The following is a 24,361-nucleotide window of genomic DNA, read 5'->3' as shown; positions in this document are numbered from 1 at the left end:
CCCTGCAGTTTTAAAAATATCCCAAACATCCCAATTTCGAGGCCTGAGCCATATTTTGTAGCCAAATTCTGGCTCTCTGCACGTATTCGCAGTTTGAAATTACGACTTTTATACCCAACATCTTCCAAGTACTGAAAGCAGCAGTGAGTCACATATGTCTCAATCCCCCCTGCAGTTTTCAAAATATCCCAAACATCCCAATTTCGAGGCCTGAGCCATATTTTGGAGCCAAATTCTGGCTCTCTGCACGTATTCGCAGTTTGAAATTACGACTTTTTATACCCAACATATGCCAAGTACTAAAAGCGGCGTTTGGTCACATCTGTCCCAATCCCCCCTGCAGCTTTCAAAATATTCCAAACATCTCAATTTTAAGGCCTGAGCCATATTTTGGAGCCAAATTCTGGCTCTCTGCACGTGTTCGCAGTTTGAAATTACGACTTTTTATACCCAACTTATGCCAAGTACTGAAAGCGGCATTTGGTCACATTTGTCCCAAACCTCCCTGCAGTTTTCAAAATATCCCGAACATCCCAACTTCGAGGCCTAAGCCATATTTTGGAGCCAAATTCTGCCTCTATGCACGTATTGGCAGATTGAATTTTTGACTTTTTATACCCAACATATGCCAAGTCCTGAAAGTGGCAGTGAGTCACATTTTGCACAAACTCCCCTGCAGTTTTCGAAATATCCCAAATATCCCAATTTCGAGGCCTGAGCCATATTTTGGAGCAAAATTCTGGCTCTCTACACGTATTCGCAGTTTGAAATTACGACTTTTTATTCCCAATATATGCCTAGTACTGAAAGCAGCAGTGAGTCACATTTTGCACAAACTCCTCTGCAGTTTTTAAAATATCCCAAATATCCCAATTTCGAGGCCTTAGCCATGTTTTGGAGCCAAATTCTGGCTCTTTGCACGTATTCGCAGTTTGAAATTGCGACTTTTTTATACCCAACATATGCCAAGTACTGAAACCGACGTTTGGTCACATTTGTCTCAATCCTCCCTGCAATTTTCTAAATATCCCAAACATCCCAATATCGAGGCCTGAGTCATAATTTGGAGCCAACGTCTGGCTCTCTGCACGTATTCATATTTTGATATTACGACTTTTTATATCCAACATATGCCAAGTACTGAAAGTGGCAGTGAGTCACAATTTGAGCAAACTCCCCTGCAGTTTTTAAAATATCCCAAACATCCCAATTTCGAGGCCTGAGCCATATTTTGTAGCCAAATTCTGGATCTCTGCACGTATTCGCAGTTTGAAATTACGACTTTTTTATACCCAACATATGCCAATGCGTTAGGTCACATTTGTCTCAATCCCCCCTGCAGTTTTCAAAATATCCCAAACATCTCAATTTCGAGGCCTGAGCCATATTTTGGAGCCAAATTCTGGCTCTCTGCACGTATTCGCAGTTTGGAATTACGACTTTTTATACCCAACATATGCCAAGTCCTGAAAGCGGCAGTGAGTCACATTTTGCGCAAACTCCCCTGCAGTTCTCGAAATATTCCAAATATCATAATTTCGTGGCCTGAGCCATATTTTGGAGCCAAATTCTGGCTCTCTGCACGTATTCGCAGTTTGAAATTACAATGTTTTATACCCAACATATGCCAAGTACTGAAAGCAGCAGTGAGTCACATTTTGCACGAACTCCCCTGCAGTTTTCAAAATATCCCAAATATCCCAATTTCGAGGCCTTAGCCATGTTTTGGAGCCAAATTCTGGCTCTCTGCACGTATTCGCAGTTTGAAATTGCGACTTTTTTACGCCCAACATATGCCAAGTACTGAAAGGGGCGTTTGGTAACATTTGTCCCAAAGCTCCCTGCAGTTTTCAAAATATCCCAAACATGCTAATTTCGAGGCCTGAGCCATATTTTGGAGCCAAATTCGGGCTCTATGCACGTATTCGCAGATTGAATTTATGACTTTTTATACCCAACATATGCCAAGTCCTGAAAGTGGCAGTGAGTCACATTTTGCACAAACTCCCCTGCAGTTTTCAAAATATCCCAAATATCCCAATTTCGAGGCCTTAGCCATGTTTTGGAGCCAAATTCTGGCTCTCTACACGTATTCGCAGTTTGAAATTACGACTTTTTATACCCAATATATGCCTAGTACTGAAAGCAGTAGTGAGTCACATTTTGTACAAACTCCCCTGCAGTTTTTAAAATATCCCAAATATCCCAATTTCGAAGCCTTATCCATGTTTTGGAGCCAAATTCTGGCTCTTTGCACGTATTCGCAGTTTGAAATTGCGAATTTTTGATACCCAACATATGCCAAGTACTGAAAGCGGCGTTTGGTCACATTTGTCCCAATCCTCCCCGCAATTTTCTAAATATCCCAAACATCCTAATATCGAGGCCTGAGTCATAATTTGGAGCCAACGTCTGGCTCTCTGCACGTATTCATTTTTTTATATTACGACTTTTTATACCCAACATATGCCAAGTACTGAAAGTGGCAGTGAGTCACAATTTGTACAAACTCCCCTGCAGTTTTCAAAATATCCCAAACATCCCAATTTCGAGGCCTGAACCATATTTCGTAGCCAAATTCTGGATCTCTGCACGTATTCGCAGTTTGAAATTACGACTTTTATACCCAACATCTTCCAAGTACTGAAAGCAGCAGTGAGTCACATTTTGCACAAACTCCCCTGCAGTTTTCAAAATATCCCAAATATCCCATTTTCGATGCCTGAGCCATATTTTGGAGCCAAATTCTGGCTCTCTGCACGTATTCGCATTTTGAAATTACGACTTTTTTATACCCAACATATGCCAATGCGTTTGGTCACATTTGTCTCAATCCCCCCTGCAGTTTTCAAAATATCCCAAACATCCCAATTTCGAGGCCTGAGCCATATTTTGGAGCCAAATTCTGGCTCTCTGCACGTATTCGCAGTTTGAAATTACGGCTTTGTATACCCAACATATGCCAAGTACTGAAAGGGGCGTTTGGTCATATTTGTCCCAAACCTCCCTGCAGTTTTCAAAATATCCTAAACATCCCAATTTCGAGGCCTGAGCCATATTTTGGAGCCAAATTCTTGCTCTATGCACGTATTCGCAGATTGAATTTACGACTTTTTGTACCCAAGATATGCCAAGTACTGAAAGCAGCAGTGAGTCACATTTTGCACAAACTCCCCTGCAGTTTTCGAAATATTCCAAATATCCCAATTTCGAGGCCTGAGCCATATTTTGGAGCAAAATTTTGGCTCTCTGCACGTATTCGCAGTTTGAAACTACGACTTTTTATACCCAACATATGCCAAGTACTGAAAGCAGCAGTGAGTCACATTTTGCACAAACTCCCCTGCAGTTTTCAAAATATCCCAATTTCGAGGCCTGAGCCATATTTTGGAGCCAAATTCCGGCTCTCTGCACGTATTCGCAGTTTGAAATTACGAATTTTTTATACCCAACATATGCCAATGCCTTTGGTCACATTTGTCTCCTTCCCCCCTGCAGTTTTCAAAATATCCCAAACATCCCAATTTCGAGGCCTGAGCAATATTTTGTAGCCAAATTCTGGCTCTCTGCACGTATTCGCAGTTTGAAATTACGAATTTTTATACCCAACATATGCCAAGTACTAAAAGCGGCGTTTGGTCACATCTGTCCCAATCACCCCTGCAGTTTTCAAAATATCCCAAACATCTCAATTTCGAGGCCGGAGCCATATTTTGGAGCCAAATTCTGACTCTCTGCACGTATTCGCAGTTTGAAATTACGAGTTTTATACCCAACATATGCCATGTACTGAAAGCAGCAGTGAGTCACATTTTGCACAAACTCCCCTGCAGTTTTCAAAATATCCCAAATATCCCAATTTCGAGACCTGAGCCATATTTTGGAGCCAAATTCTGGCTCTCTGCACGTATTCGCAGTTTGAAATTACGACTTTTTTATACCCAACATATGCCAATGCGTTTGAACACATTTGTCTCCTTCCCCCCTGCAGTTTTCAAAATATCCCAAACATCCCAATTTCGAGGCCTGAGCCATATTTTGTAGCCAAATTCTCGCTCTCTGCACGTATTCGCAGTTTGAAATTACGGCTTTGTATACCCAACATATGCCAAGTACTGAAAGGGGCGTTTGGTCATATTTGTCCCAAACCTCCCTGCAGTTTTCAAAATATCCTAAACATCCCAATTTCGAGGTCTGAGCCATATTTTGGAGCCAAATTCTTGCTCTATGCACGTATTCGCAGATTGCATTTACGACTTTTTATACCCAAGATATGCCAAGTCCTGAAAGCGGCAGTGAGTCACATTTTGCACAAACTCCCCTGAAGTTTTCGAAATATTCCAAATCTCCCAATTTCGAGGCCTGAGCCATATTTTGGAGCAAAATTCTGGCTCTCTGCACGTATTCGCAGTTTGAAATTACGACTTTTTATACCCAACATATGCCAAGTACTGAAAGCAGCAGTGATTCACATTTTGCACAAACTCCCCTGCAGTTTTCAAAATATCCCAATTTCGAGGCCTGAGCCATATTTTGGAGCCATATTCTGGCTCTCTGCAAATATTCGCAGTTTGAAATTACGACTTTTTTATACCCAACATATGCCAATGCGTTTTGTCACATCTGTCCCAATCCCCCCTGCAGTTTTCAAAATATCTCAAACATCCCAATTTCGAGGCCTGAGCAATATTTTGGAGCCAAATTCTGGCTCTCTGCATGTATTCGCAGTTTGAAATTACGAGTTTTTTACCCAACATATGCCAAGTACTGAAAGCAACAGTGAGTCACATTTTGCACAAACTCCCCTGCAGTTTTCAAAATATCCCAAATATCCCAATTTCGAGGCCTTAGCCTTGTTTTGGAGCCAACGTCTGGCTCTCTGCACGTATTAATATTTTGATATTAAGACTTTTTATGCCCAACATATGCCAAGTACTGAAAGTTGCAGTGAGTCACAATTTGCGCAAACTCCCCTGCAGTTTTCAAAATATCCCAAACATCCCAATTTCAAGGCCTTAGCCATATTTTGGAGCCAAATTCTGGCTCTCTGCACGTATTCGCAGTTTGAAATTACGGCTTTTTATACCAAACATATGCCAAGTGCTGAAAGCGGCGTTTGGTCATATTTGTCCCAAACCTCCCTGCAGTTTTCAAAATATCATAAACATCTCAATTTCGAGGCCTGAGCCATATTTTGGAGCCAAATTCTTGCTCTATGCACGTATTTGCAGATTGAATTTACGACTTTTTATACCTAAGACATGCCAAGGCCTGAAAGCGGCAGTGAGTCACATTTTGCACAAACTCCCCTGCAGTTTTCGAAATATTCCAAATATCCCAATTTTGAGGTCTGAGCTATATTTTGGAGCAAAATTCTGGCTCTCTACACGTATTCGAAGTTTGAAATTACGACTTTTTATAACCAACATATGCCAAGTACTGAAAGCAGCAGGGAGTCACATTTTGCACAAACTCCCCTGCAGTTTTCAAAATATCCCAAATATCCCAATTTCGAGACCTGAGCCATATTTTGGAGCCAAATTCTGGCTCTCTGCACTTATTCGCAGTTTGAAATTACGAATTTTTTATACCCAACATATGCCAATGCGTTTTGACACATTTGTCTCCTTCCCCCCTGCAGTTTTCAAAATATCCCAAACATCCCAATTTCGAGGCCTGAGCCATATTTCGTAGCCAAATTCTTGTTCTCTGCACGTATTCGCAGTTTGAAATTGCGACTTTTCTATACCCAACATATGCCAAGTACTGAAAGCGGCGTTTGGTCACATTTGTCTCAATCCTCCCTGCAGTTTTATAAATATCCCAAACATCCCAATATCGAGGCATGAGTCATAATTTGGAGCCAACGTCCGGCTCTCTGCACGTATTCATATTTTGATATTACGCCTTTTTATACCCAACATATGCCAAGTACTGAAAGTGGCAGTGAGTCACAATTTGCGCAAACTCCCCTGCAGTTTTCAAAATATCCCAAACATCCCAATTTCGAGGCCTGAGCCATATTTTGTAGCCAAATTCTGGCACTCTGCACGTATTCGCAGTTTGAAATTACGACTTTTATACCCAACATCTTCCAAGTACTGAAAGCAGCAGTGAGTCACATTTTGCACAAACTCCCCTGCAGTTTTCAAAATATCCCAAATATCAAAATTTCGCTGCCTGAGCCATATTTTGGAGCCAAATTCTGGCTCTCTGCACGTATTCGCAGTTTGAAATTACGACTTTTTTATGCCCAACATATGCCAAGTACTGATAGCGGCGTTTGGTAACATTTGTCCCAAACCTCCCTGCAGTTTTCTAAATATCCCAAACATCCCAATATCGCAGCCTGAGTCATATTTTGGAGCCAACGTCTGGCTCTCTGCACGTATTCATATTTTGATATTACGACTTTTTATACCCAACATATGCCAAGTACTGTAAGTGGCAGTGAGTCACATTTTGCGCAAACACCCCTGCAGTTTTCAAAATATCCCAAACATCCGAATTTCGAGGCCTGAGCCATATTTTGTAACCAAATTCAGGCTCTCTGCACGTATTCATATTTTGATATTACGACTTTTTATACCCAACATATGCCAAGTACTGAAAATGGCAGTGAGTCACATTTTGCGCAAACTCCCCTGCAGTTTTCAAAATATCCCAAACATCCCAATTTCGAGGCCTGAGCCATATTTTGTAGCCAAATTCTGGCTCTCTGCACGTATTCGCAGTTTGAAATTACGACTTTTTATACCCAACTTATGCCAAGTACTGAAAGCGGCGTTTGGTCACATTTGTCCCAAAGCTTCCTGCAGTTTTCAAAATATCCCAAACATGCTAATTTCGAGGCCTCAGCCATATTTTTGAGCCAAATTCTGGCTCTCTGCACATATTTGCAGTTTGAAATTACGGTTTTATATACCCAACATATGCGAAGTACTGAAAGCGACGTTTGGTCATATTTGTCCCAAACCTCCCTGCAGTTCTCAAAATATTCCGAACATCCCAATTTCAAGGCCTGAGCCATATTTTGGAGCCAAATTCTGGCTCTATGCACGTATTCGCAGATTGAATTTATGACTTTTTATACCCAACATATGCCAAGTCCTGAGAGTGGCAGTGAGTTACATTTTGCACAAACTCCCCTGCAGTTTTCGAAATATCCAAAATATCCAAATTTCGAGGCCTGAGCCATATTTTGGAGCCAAATTCTGGCTCTCTACACGTATTCGCAGTTGGAAATTACGACTTTTTATACCCAATATATGCTTAGTACTGAAAGCAGTAGTGAGTCACATTTTGCACAAACTCCCCTGCAGTTTTTAAAATATCCCAAATATCCCAATTTCGAGGCCTTATCCATGTTTTGGAGCCAAATTCTGGCTCTTTGCACGTATTCGCAGTTTGAAATTGCGACTTTTTTATACCCAACATATGCCAAGTACTGAAAGCGGCGTTTGGTCACATTTGTCCCAATCCTCCCCGCAATTTTCTAAATATCCCAAACATCCTAATATCGAGGCCTGAGTCATAATATGGAGCCAACGTCTGGCTCTCTGCACGTATTCATTTTTTGATATTACGACTTTTTATACCCAACATATGCCAAGTACTGAAAGTGGCAGTGAGTCACAATTTGTGCAAACTCCCCTGCAGTTTTCAAAATATCCCAAACATCCCAATTTCGAGGCCTGAGCCATATTTTGTAGCCAAATTCTGGATCTCTGCACGTATTCGCAGTTTGAAATTACGACTTTTATACCCAACATCTTCCAAGTACTGAAAGCAGCAGTGAGTCACATTTTGCACAAACTCCCCTGCAGTTTTCAAAATATCCCAAATATTCCAATTTCGATGCCTGAGCCAAATTTTGGAGCCAAATTCTGACTCTCTGCACGTATTCGCATTTTGAAATTACGACTTTTTTATACCCAACATATGCCAAGTACTGAAAGCGGCGTTTGGTCACATTTGTCCCAATCCTCCCTGCAATTTTCTAAATATCCCAAACATCCTAATATCAAGGCCTGAGTCATAATTTGGAGCCAACGTCTGGCTCTCAGCACGTATTCATATTTTGATATTACGACTTTTTATACCCAACATATGCCAAGTACTGAAAGTGGCAGTGAGTAACATTTTGCACAAACTGCCCTGCAGTTTTCAAAATATCCCACACATCCCAATTTCGAGGCCTGAGCCATATTTTGTAGCCAAATTCTGGCTCTCTGCACGTATTCGCAGTTTGAAATTATGACTTTTTATACCCAACATATGCCAAATACTAAAAGCGGCGTTTGGTCACATCTGTCCCAATCCCCCCTGCAGTTTTCAAAATATCCTAAACATCCCAATTTCGAGGCCTGAGCCATATTTTGGAGCAAAATTCTGGCTCTCTGCACGTATTCGCAGTTTGAAATTACGAATTTATATACCCAACATATGCCAAGTACTGAAGGCAGCAGTGAGTCACATTTTGCAAAAACTCCCGTGCAGTTTTCAAAATATCCCAAATATCCCAATTTCGAGACCTGAGCCATATTTTGGAGCCAAATTCTGGCTCTCTGCACGTATTCGCAGTTTGAAATTACGACTTTTTTATACCCAACATATGCCAATGCGTTTGAACACATTTGTCTCCTTCCCCCCTGCAGTTTTCAAAATATCCCAAACATCCCAATTTCGAGGCCTGAGCCATATTTTGTAGCCAAATTCTCGCTCTCTGCACGTAATTCGCAGTTTGAAATTACGGCTTTGTATACCCAACATATGCCAAATACTGAAAGGGGCGTTTGGTCATATTTGTCCCAAACCTCCCTGCAGTTTTCAAAATATCCTAAACATCCCAATTTCTAGGCCTGAGCCATATTTAGGAGCCAAATTCTTGCTCTATGCACGTATTCGCAGATTGCATTTACGACTTTTTATACCCAAGATATGCCAAGTCCTGAAAGCGGCAGTGAGTCACATTTTGCACAAACTCCCCTGAAGTTTTCGAAATATTCCAAATCTCCCAATTTCGAGGCCTGAGCCATATTTTGGAGCAAAATTCTGGCTCTTTGCACGTATTCGCAGTTTGAAATTACGACTTCTTATACCCAACATATGCCAAGTACTGAAAGCAGCAGTGATTCACATTTTGCACAAACTCCCCTGCAGTTTTCAAAATATCCCAATTTCGAGGCCTGAGCCATATTTTGGAGCCATATTCTGGCTCTCTGCAAATATTCGCAGTTTGAAATTACGACTTTTTTATACCCAACATATGCCAATGCGTTTTGTCACATCTGTCCCAATCCCCCCTGCAGTTATCAAAATATCTCAAACATCCCAATTTCGAGGCCTGAGCCATATTTTGGAGCCAAATTCTGGCTCTCTGCATGTATTCGCAGTTTGAAATTACGAGATTTTTACCCAACATATGCCAAGTACTGAAAGCAACAGAGAGTCACATTTTGCTCAAACTCCCCTGCAGTTTTCAAAATATCCCAAATATCCCAATTTCGAGGCTTTAGCCTTGTTTTGGAGCCAAATTCTGGCTCTCTGCACGTATTCGCAGTTTGAAATTACGACTTTTTATACCCAATATATGCCTAGTACTGAAAGCAGCAGTAAGTCACATTTTGCACAAACTCCCCTGCAGTTTTTAAATATATCACATATCCCAATTTCGAGGCCTTAGCCATGTTTTGGAGCCAAATTTTGGCTCTTTGCACGTATTCGCAGTTTGAAATTGCGACTTTTTTATACCCAACATATGCCAAGTACTGAAAGTGGCGTTTGGTCACATTTGTCCCAATCCTCCCTGCAATTTTCTAAATATCCCAAACATCACAATATCAAGGCCTGAGTCATAATTTGGAGCCAACGTCTGGCTCTCTGCACGTATTCATATTTTGATATTAAGACTTTTTATGCCCAACATATGCCAAGTACTGAAAGTTGCAGTGAGTCACAATTTGCGCAAACTCCCCTGCAGTTTTCAAAATATCCCAAACATCCCAATTTCAAGGCCTTAGCCATATTTTGGAGCCAAATTCTGGCTCTCTGCACGTATTCGCAGTTTGAAATTACGGATTTTTATACCAAACATATGCCAAGTACTGAAAGCGGCGATTGGTCATATTTGTCCCAAACCTCCCTGCAGTTTTCAAAATATCATAAACATCCCAATTTCGAGGCCTGAGCCATATTTTGGAGCCAAATTCTTGCTCTATGCACGTATTTGCAGATTGAATTTACGACTTTTTATACCTAAGACATGCCAAGTTCTGAAAGCGGCAGTGAGTCACATTTTGCACAAACTCCCCTGCAGTTTTCGAAATATTCCAAATATCCCAATTTTGAGGTCTGAGCTATATTTTGGAGCAAAATTCTGGCTCTCTGCACGTATTCGGAGTTTGAAATTACGACTTTTTATAACCAACATATGCCAAGTACTGAAAGCAGCAGGGAGTCACATTTTGCACAAACTCCCCTGCAGTTTTCAAAATATCCCAAATATCCCAATTTCGAGACCTGAGCCATATTTTGGACCCAAATTCTGGCTCTCTGCACTTATTCTCAGTTTGAAATTACGAATTTTTTATACCCAACATATGCCAATGCGTTTTGTCACATTTGTCTCCTTCCCCCCTGCAGTTTTCAAAATATCCCAAACATCCCAATTTCGAGGCCTGAGCCATATTTCGTAGCCAAATTCTCGTTCTCTGCACGTATTCGCAGTTTGAAATTGCGACTTTTCTATACCCAACATATGCCAAGTACTGAAAGCGGCGTTTGGTCACATTTGTCTCAATCCTCCCTGCAGTTTTATAAATATCCCAAACATCCCAATATCGAGGCATGAGTCATAATTTGGAGCCAACGTCCGGCTCTCTGCACGTATTCATATTTTGATATTACGCCTTTCTATACCCAACATATGCCAAGTACTGAAAGTGGCAGAGAGTCACAATTTGCGCAAACTCCCCTGCAGTTTTCAAAATATCCCAAACATCCCAATTTCGAGGCCTGAGCCATATTTTGTAGCCAAATTCTGGCACTCTGCACGTATTCGCAGTTTGAAATTACGACTTTTATACCCAACATCTTCCAAGTACTGAAAGCAGCAGTGAGTCACATTTTGCACAAACTCCCATGCAGTTTTCAAAACATCCCAAATATCCCAATTTCGATGCCTGAGCCATATTTTGGAGCCAAATTCTGGCTCTCTGCACGTATTCGCATTTTGAAATTACGAATTTTATACCCAACATATGCCAATGCGTTTGGTCACATTTGTCTCAATCCCCCCTGCAGTTTTCAAAATATCCCAAACATACCAATTTCGAGGCCTGAGCCATATTTTGGAGCCAAATTCTGGCTCTCTGCACGTATTCGCAGTTTGAAATTACGGCTTTGTATACCCAACATATGCCAAGTATTGAAAGGGGCGTTTGGTCATATTTGTCCCAAACCTCCCGCAGTTTTCAAAATATCCTAAACATCCTAATTTCGAGGCCTGAGCCATGTTTTGGAGCCAAATTCTTGCTCTATGCACGTATTCGCAGATTGAATTTATGATTTTTATACCCAAGATATGCCAAGTCCTGAAAGCGGCAGTGAGTCACATTTTGCACAAACTCCCCTGCAGTTTTCGAAATATTCCAAATATCCCAATTTCGAGGCCTGAGCCATATTTTGGAGCAAAATTCTGGCTCTCTGCACGTATTCGCAGTTTGAAATTACGAGTTTTTTACCCAACATATGCCAAGTACTGAAAGCAACAGTGAGTCACATTTTGCACAAACTCCCCTGCAATTTTCAAAATATCCCAAATATCCCAATTTCGAGGCCTTAGCCTTGTTTTGGAGCCAAATTCTGGCTCTCTGCACGTATTCGCAGTTTGAAATTACGACTTTTTATACCCAATATATGCCTAGTACTGAAAGCAGCAGTAAGTCACATTTTGCACAAACTCCCCTGCAGTTTTTAAATATATCACATATCCCAATTTCGAGGCCTTAGCCATGTTTTGGAGCCAAATTTTGGCTCTTTGCACGTATTCGCAGTTTGAAATTGCGACTTTTTTATACCCAACATATGCCAAGTACTGAAAGTGGCGTTTGGTCACATTTGTCCCAATCCTCCCTGCAATTTTCTAAATATCCCAAACATCCCAATATCTAGGCCTGAGTCATAATTTGGAGCCAACGTCTGGCTCTCTGCACGTATTCATATTTTAATATTACGACTTTTTATGCCCAACATATGCCAAGTACTGAAAGTTGCAGTGAGTCGCAATTTGCGCAAACTCCCCTGCAGTTTTCAAAATATCCCAAACATCCCTATTTCGAGGCCTGAGCCATATTTTGTAGCCAAATTCTGGATCTCTGCACGTATTCGCAGTTTGAAATTACGACTTTTTTATACCCAACATATGCCAATGCGTTTGGTCACATTTGTCTCAATCCCCCCTGCAGTTTTCAAAATATCCCAAACATCCCAATTTCGAGGCCTGAGCCATATTTTGGAGCCAAATTCTGGCTCTCTGCACGTATTCGCAGTTTGAAATTACGTCTTTTTATACCCAACATATGCCAGGTACTGAAAGCGGCGTTTGGTCACATTTGACCCAAACCTCCCTGCAGTTTTCAAAATATCCCAAACATCCCAATTTCGAGGCCTGAGCCATATTTTGGAGCCAAATTCTGGCTCTCTGCACGTATTCGAAGATTGAAATTACGACTTTTTATACCAAACATATGCCAAGTACTGAAAGCGGCAGTGAGTCACATTTGGCACAAACTCCCCTGCAGTTTACAAAATATCCAAAACATCCCAATTTTGTGGCCTGAGCCATATTTTGGAGCGAAATTCTGGCTCTCTGCACATATTCGCAGCTTGAAATTACGACTTTTTATACCCAACATATGCCAGGTACTGAAAGCGGCGTTTGGTCACATTTGACCCAAACCTCCCTGCAGTTTTCAAAATATCCCAAACATCCCAATTTCGAGTCCTGAGCCATATTTTGGAGCCAAATTCTGGCTCTCTGCACGTATTCGCAGTTCGAAATTACGGCTTTTTATACCCAACATATGCCAAGTACTGAAAGCGGCTGTGAGTCACATTTTGAACAAACTCCTCTGCAGTTTTCAAAATATCCTAAATATCCCAATTTCGAGGCCTGAGCCATATTTTGGAGCCAAATTCTGGCTCTCTGCACGTATTCGCAGTTTGAAATTACGACTTTTTATACCCAACTTATGCCAAGTACTGAAAGCTGCGTTTGGTCACATTTGTCCCAAACCTCACTGCAGTTTTCAAAATATCCCAAACATCCCAATTTCGAGGCCAGAGCCATATTTTGGAGCCAAATTCTGGCTCTCTGCATGTATTCGCAGTTTGAAATTATGTCTTTTTATACCCAACATATGCTAAGTACTGAAAGCGGCTGTGAGTCACATTTTGCACAAACTCCCCTGCAGTTTTTAAAATATCTCAAATATCCATATTTCGAGGCCTGAGCCATATATTGGAGCCAATTTCTGGCTCTCTGCACGTATTCGCAGTTTGAAATTACGACTTTTTATACCCAACATATGCCAAGTACTGAAAGCGGCAGTGAATCACATTTTGCACAAACTCCCCTGCAGTTTTCAAAATACCCCAAATATCCCAATTTTGAGGCCTGAGCCATATTTTGGAGCCAAATTCTGGCTCTCTGCACGTATTCGCAGTTTGAAATTATGTCTTTTTATACCCAACATATGCCAAGTACTGAAAGCTGCGTTTGGTCACATTAGTCCCAAACCTCCCTGCAGTTTTCAAAATATCTCAAACATCCCAATTTCGAGGCCTGAGCCATATTTTGGAGCCAAATTCTTGCTTTCTGCACGTATTCGCAGTTTGAAATTACGAATTTTTATACCCAACATATGTTAAGTGCTGAAAGCGGCATTGAGTCACATTTAGCACAAACTCCCCTGCAGTTTTCGAAATATCCCAATTTCGAGGCCTGAGCAATATTTTGGAGCCAAATTCTTGCTCTCTGCTCGTATTCGCAGTTTGAAATTACGACTTTTTATACCCAACATATGCCAAGTATGGAAAGCATCGTTTGGTCACATTTGTCCCAAACCTCCCTGCAGTTTTAAAAATATCCCAAACATCCCAATTTCGAAGCATGAGCCATATTTTGGAGCCAAATTCTGGCTCTCTGCACGTATTCGCAGTTTGATATTACGACTTTTTATACCCAACATATGCCAAGTACTGAAAGCGGCGTTTGGTCATATTTGTCCCAAACCTCCCTGCAGTTTTCAAAATATCCCAAACATCCCAATTTCGAGGCCTGAGCCATATTTTGTAGCCAAATTCTGGATCTCTGCACGCATTCGCAGTTTGAAATTACGACTTTTTTATACCCAACATATGCCAATGCGTTTGGTCACATTTGTCTCAATCCCCCCTGCAGTTTTCAAAATATCCCAAACATCCGAATTTCGAAGACTGAGCCATATTTTGGAGCCAAATTCTGGCTCTCTGCACGCATTCGCAGTTTGAAATTCAACTTTTTATACCCAACATATGCCAAGTGCTGAAAGCGGCAGTGAGTCACATATTGCACAAACTCCCCTGCAGTTGTCAAAATATCCCAAATATCCCAATTTTGAGGCCTGAGCCATATTTTGGAGCAAAATTCTGGCTCTCTGCACGTATTCGCAGTTTGAAATTACGACTTTTTATACCCAACATATGCCAAGTACTGAAAGCGGCTGTGAGTCACATTTTGCACAAACTCCCCTGCAGTTTTCAAAATATCCCAAACATCCCAATTTCGAGGCCTGAGCCATATATTGGAGCCAAATTCTGGCTCTTTGCACGTATTCGCATTTTGAAATTTGACTTTTTATACCCAACATATGCCAAGTATTGAAAGCGGCGTTTGGTCACATTTGTCCCAAACCTCATTGCAGTTTTCAAAATATCCCAAACATCCTAATTTCAAAGCCTGAGCCATATTTTGGAGCCAAATTCTGGGTCTCTGCACGTATTCGCAGTTAGAAATTACGACTTTTTATACCCAACTTGGCCCGGGAAATGGCCTGGGTACAGGCCCAGAAATGGCCTGGGTACAGGCCCAGAAATGGCCCGGGAACAGGCCCAGAAATGGCCCGGGTACAGGCCCAGAAATAGCCCGGGTACAGTCCCAGAAATGGCCCGGGTACATGCCCAGAAATGGCCCGGGTACAGGCCCAGAAATGGCCCGGGTACAGGCCCAGAAATGCCCCGGGTACAGGCCCAGAAATGGCCCGGGTACAGGCCCAGAAATGGCCCGGGTACAGGCCCAGAAATGCCCCGGGTACAGGCCCAGAAATGGCCCGGGTACAGGCCCAGAAATGGCCCGGGTACAGGCCCAGAAATGGCCCGGGTACAGGCCCAGAAATGGCCCGGGTACAGGCCCAGAAAAGGCCCGGATACAGGCCCAGAAATGGCCCAGGTACAGGCCCAGAAATGGCCCTGGTACAGGCCCAGAAATGGCCCGGGTACAGGCCCAGAAATGGCCCGGGTACAGGCCCAGAAATGGCCCGGGTACAGGCCCAGAAGTGGCCCGGGTACAGGCCCAGAAATGGCCCGGGTACAGGCCCAGAAATAGCCCGGGTACAGGCCCAGAAATGGCCCGGGTACAGGCCCAGAAATGGCCCGGGTACAGGCCCAGAAATGGCCCGGGTACAGGCCCAGAAATGGCCCGGGAACAGGCCCAGAAATGGCCCGGGAACAGGCCCAGAAATGGCCCGGGAACAGGCCCAGAAATGGCCCGGGTACAGGCCCAGAAATGGCCCGGGTACATGCCCAGAAATGGCCCGGGTACAGGCCCAGAAATGGCCCGGGTACAGACCCAGAAATGGCCCGGGTACAGACCCAGAAATGGCCCGGGTACAGGCCCAGAAATGGCCCGGGTACAGGCCCAGAAATGTCCCGGGTACAGGCCCAGAAATGATCCGGGTACAGGCCCAGAAATGGCCCGGGTACAGGCCCAGAAATGGCCCGGGTACAGGCCCACAACTGGCCCGGGTACAGGCCTAGAAATGGCCCGGGTACAGGCCCAGAAATGGCCCAGGTACAGGCCCAGAAATGGCCCGGGTACAGGCCCAGAAATGGCCCGTGTACAGGCCCAGAAATGGCCCGGATACAGGCCCAGAAATGGCCCGGGTACAGGCCCAGAAATGGCCCGGGTACAGGCCCAGAAATGGCCCGGGTACAGGCCCAGAAATGGCCCGGGTACAGGCCCAGAAATGGCCCGGGTACAGGCCCAGAAATGGCCCGGGTACAAGCCCAGAAATGGCCCGGGTACAGGCCCAGAAATGGCCCGGGTACAGGCCCAGAAATGGCCCGGGTACAGGCCCAGAAATGGCTCGGGTACAGGCCCAGAAATGGCTCGGGTACAGGCCCAGAAATGGCCCGGGTACAGGCCCAGAAATGGCCCGGGTACAGGCCCAGAAATGGCCCGGGTACAGGCCCAGAAATGGCCCGGGTACAGGCCCAGAAATGGCCCGGGTACAGGCCCAGAAATGGCCCGGGTACAGGCCCAGAAATGGCCCGGGTACAGGCCCAGAAATGGCCCGGGTACAGGCCCCGAAATGGCCCGGATACAGGCCCCGAAATGGCCCGGGTACAGGCCCAGAAATGGCCCGGGTACAGGCCCCGAAATGGCAAGGGTACAGGCCCAGAAATGGCCCGGGTACAGGCCCCGAAATGGCCCGGGTACAGGCCCAGAAATGGCCCGGGTACAGGCCCAGAAATGGCCCGGGTACAGGCCCAGAAATGGCCCGGGTACAGGCCCAGAAATGGCCCGGGTACAGGCCCAGAAATGGCCCGGGTACAGGCCCAGAAATGGCCCGGGTACAGGCCCAGAAATGGCCCGGGTACAGGCCCAGAAATGGCCCGGGTACAGGCTCAGAAATGGCCCGGGTACAGGCCCAGAAATGGCCCGGGTACAGGCCCAGAAATGGCCCGGGTACAGGCCCAGAAATGGCCCGGGTACAGGCCCAGAAATGGCCCGGGTACAGGCCCAGAAATGGCCCGGGTACAGGCCCAGAAATGGCCCGGGTACAGGCCCAGAAATGGCCCGGGTACAGGCCCAGAAATGGCCCGGGTACAGGCCCAGAAATGTCCCGGGTACAGGCCCAGAAATGGCCCGGGTACAGGCCCAGAAATGGCCCGGGTACAGGCCCAGAAATGGCCCGGGTACAGACCCAGAAATGGCCCGGGTACAGGCCCAGAAATGGCCCGGGTACAGGCCCTGAAATGGCCCGGGTACAGGCCCTGAAATGGCCCGGGTACAGGCCCTGAAATGGCCCGGGTACAGGCTTAGAAATGGCCCGGCTACAGGCACAGAATTTGGCTCCAAAATATTGCTCAGGCCTCGAATTTGGGATATTTGGGATATTTTGAAAGCTGCAGGGGAGTTTGTGCAAAATGTGACTCACTGCCGTTTTCAGGACTTGGCATATGTTGGGAATAAAAAGTCGTAATTTCAAACTGCGAATACGTGCATTGAGCGAGAATTTTGCTTCAAAATATGGCTCAGGCCTCGAAATTGGGATGTTTGGGATATTTTGAAAACTGCAGGGGAGTTTGGGACAAATATGACCAAACGCCGCTTTCAGTACTTAGCATATGTTGGGTATAAAAAAGTCGCAATTTCAAACTGCGAATACGTGCAGAGAGCCAGAATTTGGCTCCAAAATATGGCTCTGACCTCGAAATTGGGATATTCCGGATATTTTGAAAATTGCAGGGGGGGATTGGGACAAATGTGGCCAAACGCCAATTTAATACTTGGCATATGATGGGTATAAAAAAGTCGTAATTTCAAACTGCGAATACGTGCAGAGAGCCAGAATTTGGCTCCAAAATATGGCTCAGGCCTCGAAATTGGGAGATTTGGGATATTTCGAAAACTGCAGGGGAATTTGTTCAAAATGTGACTCACTGCCACTTTCAGGACTTGGCATATGTTGGGAATAAAAAGTCGTAATTTTAGACCGCGAATACGTGCATAGAGCCTGAATGTGGCTCCAAAATATGGCACAGGCCTCGAAATTGGGATGTTTGGGGTATTTTGAAAACTGCAGGGGGGTTTGGGACATATATGACCAAACGCCGCTTTCAGTACTTGGCATATGTTCCGTATAAAAAGTAGGAATTTTAAACTGCGAATACGTGCAGAGAGCCAGAATTTGGCTCCAAAATATGGCTCAGGCCTCTATATTGGGATGTTTGGGATATTTTGAAAACTGCAGGGAGGTTTGGGACAAATGTGACCAAACGCTGCATTCGCATATGTTGGGTATAAAAATTCGTAATTTCAAAATGCGAATACGTGCAGAGAGCCAGAATTTGGCTCCAAAATATGGCTAAGGCCTCGAAATTGGGATATTTGGGATATTTTGAAAACTGCAGGGAGGTTTGGGACAAATGTGACCAAACACCGCTTTCAGTACTTCGCATATGTTGGGTATAAAAAAGTCGTAATTTCAAACTGCGAATACGTGCAGAGAGGCAGAATTTAGCTCCAAAATATGGCTCAGGCATCAAAATTGGGATGATTGGGATATTTTGAAAAATGCAGGGGGGATTGGGACAAATGTGACCAAACGCCGCTTTCAGTACTTGGCATATGTACTGAAGCTCCAAAATATGGCTCAGGCCTCGAAATAGGGAAGTTTGATATATTTTGAAAACTGCAGGGGGGGTTTGGGACGAATATGACCAAACGCCACTTTCAGTATTTGGAATATGTTGGGTATAAAAAAGTCACAATTTCAAACTGCGAATATGTGCAGAGAGCCAGAATTTGGCTCCAAAATATGGCTCAGGCCTCGATTTTGGGATGTTTGGGAAATTTTGAAAACTGCAGGGAGGTTTGGGACAAAGGTGACCAAACGCCGCTTTCAGAACTTCGCATATGTTGGGTATAAAAAAGTCGTAATTTCAAACTGCGAATACGTGCAGAGAGCCAGAATTTGGCTCCAAAATATGGCTCAGGCCTCAAAATTGGGATGTTTGGGATATTTTGAGAACTGCAGGGAGGTTTGGGACAAATGTGACCAAACGCCGCTTTCAGTACTTCACATATGTTGGGTATAAAAAGTCGTAATATCAAACAGCGAAAACACGCAGAGCGCCTGAATTTGGCACCAAAATATGGCTTAGGCCTCGAAATTGGGATATTTGGGATATTTTGAAAACTGCAGGGGAGTTTGTGCAAAATGTGACTCACTGCTGCGTTTAGGACTTTGCATATGTTGTGTATAAAAAGTCGTAATTTCAAACTGCGAATACGTGCAGAGAGCAAGAATTTGGCTCCAAAATATGGCTCAGGCCTCGAAATTGGGATGTTTGGGATATTTTGAAAACTGCAGGAGAGTTTGGGACAAATATGACCTAACGCCGCTTTCAGTACTTGGTATATGTTGGGTATAAACAAGTCGTAATTTGAAACTGCGAATACGTGCAGTGAGCCAGAATTTGGCTCCAAAATATGGCTCAGGCCTCGAAATTGGGATATTTTGAAAACTGCATGGGAGTTTGTGCAAAATGTCACTCACTGCCGCTTACAGGACTTGGCATATGTTGGGTATAAAAAGTCGTAATTTCAAACTGCGAATACGTGCAGAGAGCCATAATTTGGCTCCAAAATAAGGCTCAGGGCTCGAAATTGGGAAATTTGGGATATTTTGAAAACTGCAGGGGAGATTGGGACAAATGTGACCAAAACGCCGCTTTCAGTACTTGGCATATGTTGGGTATAAAAAGTAGTAATTTCAAACTGCGAATACGTGCAGAGAGCCATAATTTGGCTCCAAAATATGGCTCAGACCTCGAAATTGGAATGTTTTGGATATTTTGAAAACTGCAGGGGAGTTTGTGCAAAATGTGACTCACTGCCGCTTTCAGTAATTGGCATATATTGGGTATAAAAAAAAGTAATATCAAACTGCGAATACGTGCAGAGAGCCAGAATTTGGCTCCAAAATATGGCTCAAGCCTCGAAATTGGGATATTTGGGATATTTTGAAAACAGCAGGGAGGTTGGGACAAATGTGACCAAACGCCTCTTTCAGTACTTGTTATATGTTAGGTATAAAAAAGTCGCAATTTCAAACTGCGAATACGTGCAGAGAGCCAGAATTTGGCTCAAAAATATGGCTCAGGCCTCGAAATTGGGTTATTTGGGATATTTTGAAAACTCCAGGGGAGTTTGTGCAAAATGTGACTCACTGCCGCGTTCAGGACTTGGCATATGTTGGGTGTAAAAAGTCGGAATATCGAACTGCGAATACATGCAGAGAGAGAGAATTTGGCTCCAAAATATGGCTCAGGCCTCGAAATTGGGATATTTGGGATATTTTGAAAACTGCAGGGAGGTTTGGGACAAATGTGACCAAATGTTGCTTTCAGTACTTGGCATATGTTGGGTACAAAAAGATGTAATTTCGAACTGCGAATACGTGCATAGAGCCAGAATTTGGCTCCAAAATATGGCGTCCATTAGGGAGGCTCCGGCCTCCCCCGATGCTGTGAGCCCCTGGATAGCTGCAGTGAGCACACACTGGCCCAAAAAAAACAGCTGAATTCAAAGATGAGCTCCAGGCGAGGTGTGGAAAGAAAGTCCAGCCAGGAGCGTTCAAACTGCGCGCTAAGATGGCTGACCTTTCGTGCGGGAATCTCTTCCACAACGAAATCTTTTATTGTAGAGCTGTTGACAACATACTTTTATCTCAACTTAAGTTTTCGCCACGCATAATTTTTTCTCATTTGGAAAATACATTATCATCCTCACTATAAATGACTGCTATAGCGTGTCATTTCTGCTCACACTCATCTCTAAATAAAATGATTACAAATACTTCCCAAGACATAAACTGCCTCATCCAGCCCGCCTTTTCCCTCATTCCAAATCCACAAACCCACCAACAATCCTCCAACTTCATGGGAAGGTCAAGCTTCCCAAGACCTTGGAGTCATTGGATATGGGTTTGTGGATGACCTGACCTAGCAGTTTATGCCTTTGGGGAGATCTCCCCCCCCCCCTGGCATATGCATTAATGATATATAATGCATATGCCAGCCAGTCCAAGTCTAATCTTAAGATTATTCTCCTATCTCTCAATTCAAGGTTAAATGTTTGCCCTTGATCACCAGCAGTAATTGAGGATACAGATGTAAGCTGATTGGAGAGTCGCGTTCTGAGTGTAAACTAGTAGAACGTAAGTCAAGAAACTGCAGATGGCCTATTGTCCGGCACGTGGCACTTCCTATTTATATCCACCTACACTCATTCATATACGTCTAACCTAAGCTTCAACCAATCAAAGATTCCTATGCCTATTATGATCCAGTAATATGGATCCAGTGATCCAGTAGTATGATCCACAATCGATTTGAGAATGGTCCAGGACGGACCGAAACGTCGTTGTCCCTTCACCTTCTAGTGTGTGGTCTGGTCAACATACTTCAGCCACGTTAATGTGACTCTTCGTCTGCACATGATCCAGTAATTTGTTCCACAAATCCACAACCCAGTTACCAAACCACTATTTACCCATGTATTTCCTAAATCTGAACTTATCTTCATATAAAGCCTTATCAATAGCTTCCTTGTTATGCCCATTCATCTACTTGTACACTTCAATCATGTCACATTAAGGTTTTTCCAACATCTCTTCATACGGAAGCTTTCTAATTTGCGGGATTAACTTTGTCATCCTAACTGACGTGTTCTAGTGAATTATGTCCTTTCTTTAGCATGGCGACCAAAACTGAACAGCATAATCTAAATGGGACCTAAAAACAATACGTTAATAAACCCAGCCGACTTATTGCTAACTCTTCTATAAATAAATCTATGGGAAAGAAAAGCTCTCAGCCTGCTAACAAGAGTGTACAAATCCACAAGGGCCGGGACGAGGATTCAAACCTGCATCCGAGAGCATCCCAGACGCTGCCGTAATCGACTGAGCTACGACATGGTCAAAAGGAGTTGAAACCGAAGTTCTACTGAACTTACTGGATCCTGCAGCCTCTCCGAGGCACAAACCAGTGTTAGTGTAACAAGAATGTTTAGTTTTCTACGTCCATCTAGTTCCACCCGCTCCTCCCCAGAACTAGTTGTTAACTTTACCTTGACTCCTATGATCCAATACTTGTCCACACGTGCCACACTCCTGAAAAAATATTTTTTACATATATTAAGGGCAAGTATAAGTAATTATCAAAAGAATGCACCAAACCAGTTAGACTATGTAGCACCAGGGTAAGTATAAACAGTTTATTTCAAATACAATCGAGTAAGAAAGTACAATTATGAATTTCAAGAACACTGGAACCAATCACTGGAAAAGGTGAAATTGCAATGGAGATTAATTACAGATTGTATCAACAATAGCGAGTAGGCAAGACTGATAAGACTGCAATAGCCTAACGGAATACATTTTTGTCTCCGACTCATGAGGCTATGGTTAAGCATCAATGTTCTTTTAAAGTTACATAGAAACACATTACCTTATTAGGGTCTTCCACTAAAACAAACCTTTAGCTAACCTTAGATAAAAGTACTGTGTATTATTAATTTATATAGCTGTCTATTGGCCTAAATTATATAAATAACATGTTTAAAACCTCTTAAGTACAGTATATGGTCTCTGAGCACTAAACTAACGTTAGAAGCCTAATGATTACATTGTCAAAAATGACCATTTACAGGTGAATTCATTTTACATCGCAGAGTAAACAAGATGCAAACAATTAACATCTTCCATCTATTTGATAAACAATTATCTAGTCGTCCCTTCACTTTCTAGTGTGGTTTGGTCAACATACTTCAGCCCCCGTTATTGTGACTCCTCATCTGCAATTATCTTCCCCTGTTATCTGCACAATTGCTATCCTGCTATGACCACTCCATCGCCCTTGTCGTTAACACTAAACAATCTAGGGCGACTTGTTGCTGAACATTATATGCCACCTTTAGCTTAGCTACAAGACACCGTGTACATATTATGAAACTACCTTTAATGTCATAATGCAGCAGTTTGCGCGCTCAAAATACAGATTGACAAACTCCTCAGGAACCGTAGGGGAACTTTTGACAACCGCCGGCTTCCTGTTGCCGTAGATGGCACCATGGAGAAATGGTGGCCCTCTGGTAAATTTAAGTAAATATTACCTAGGAGTTATGATGTACCAGCCAAAAAACATCTGGGACTCACAGTTAATATGAAAACAATCCTTAAGAATAGTTAAACGAATCATTGACTTAAACGAACAACATTGAATATTGAACTGTAAGAGTCTCTTGTGGCCCCATCTGGCCTACTGTGTCCTAATATGGAAACCTCACTTCAAAAACACATCAATGATTTTCCGCTTTGGGTAAAGTTCAAGACAGCAACAACAATCATGCCAGAACTTGTTCAACTGTCACTACCTCGAATCTTTGAAGGACTAACACTATAAAAGTTTAAATTGTTATAGATTTAGATAGATTAGCCTATAAATTTTCCTAGAAATTACCTACTTAATATTATTTGTTAAATTAAGGACCTGCCCGAAGTCCTATGCGTACTAGTTGCTTTACAAGAATGTAAACACATAGGGCTATGTACTCCTTGTCACCTGTCCTCTTAAAAATAGCGTCGCTTTTGGCCGTTTACCCGTATGGCCGAATATGGACATAATTTGAAAATGAAAACAAAATGAAAATAAATTTGGGATTTTTTTTGTCAACAACAATAAGTTAAGGGTCCTCTGATAGGTTAGGTGGGCAGGAAATTCTCATAAAGTTTCCAAACGTTATGAAAAATGTTATTGGAAAGAATCCTCTTCTAAGTTTGCCGAGTAAACCGGACAACTCAAACAAAAAACGGAACAGTGCGTCACTTTTGTGAGTCGATTTCATTTCAAATTACGTCCAAATTTGGCCATAGCGCCGCGCATACCAGCCAAAAGTGACGTTAGTTTTAAGAGGACGAGTTGATCAGAAACCCAATATAACTTGTAGTTATATAAATAAATAAATAACAGCCGAGGCCTTTGTAATACTGACCAAGTTGGAGGTCATTATTACAGACCACTTCTCAAAAATGTCATATTTGACACAGACAGGCTGGACAACAGCTTCAAGCTCAATAAGCCACAATGTAACACAGACAATAGGGGTGTTGTTTCCCTCAAAGGATTTTTAACCAATGAACCCGCTTAACCACTCAAGTCTGAAATGCCGAGTCATTCCTCTTGTTCCCAATATACACAAGACAAATCCTCAATAAAATAAGGGAGGGGGGGGGGTAGGAAGGCTAAACTT

At 43.2% G+C, this 24,361-nt stretch overlaps 1 long non-coding RNA gene across 1 annotated transcript in view; it reads right to left on the bottom strand.

Moving 5' to 3' along the window:
• The window catches only part of LOC138367706 (uncharacterized), a 633,486-nt gene that overhangs the window by 276,552 nt on the left and 332,573 nt on the right, over positions 1-24,361 (bottom strand). The window contains exon 4 of the long non-coding RNA XR_011229401.1: positions 22,181-22,223. This is a non-coding gene — a long non-coding RNA (uncharacterized lncRNA). The remainder of the gene's footprint in view (positions 1-22,180; positions 22,224-24,361) is intronic.

Source organism: Procambarus clarkii, chromosome 23, assembly GCF_040958095.1.
Source record: "Procambarus clarkii isolate CNS0578487 chromosome 23, FALCON_Pclarkii_2.0, whole genome shotgun sequence".
NCBI classification, from domain to species: Eukaryota; Metazoa; Arthropoda; class Malacostraca; order Decapoda; family Cambaridae; genus Procambarus; species Procambarus clarkii.
Note: the sequence above shows the minus strand (reverse complement) of the source record. Positions and strands in the feature narration are given on the sequence as shown.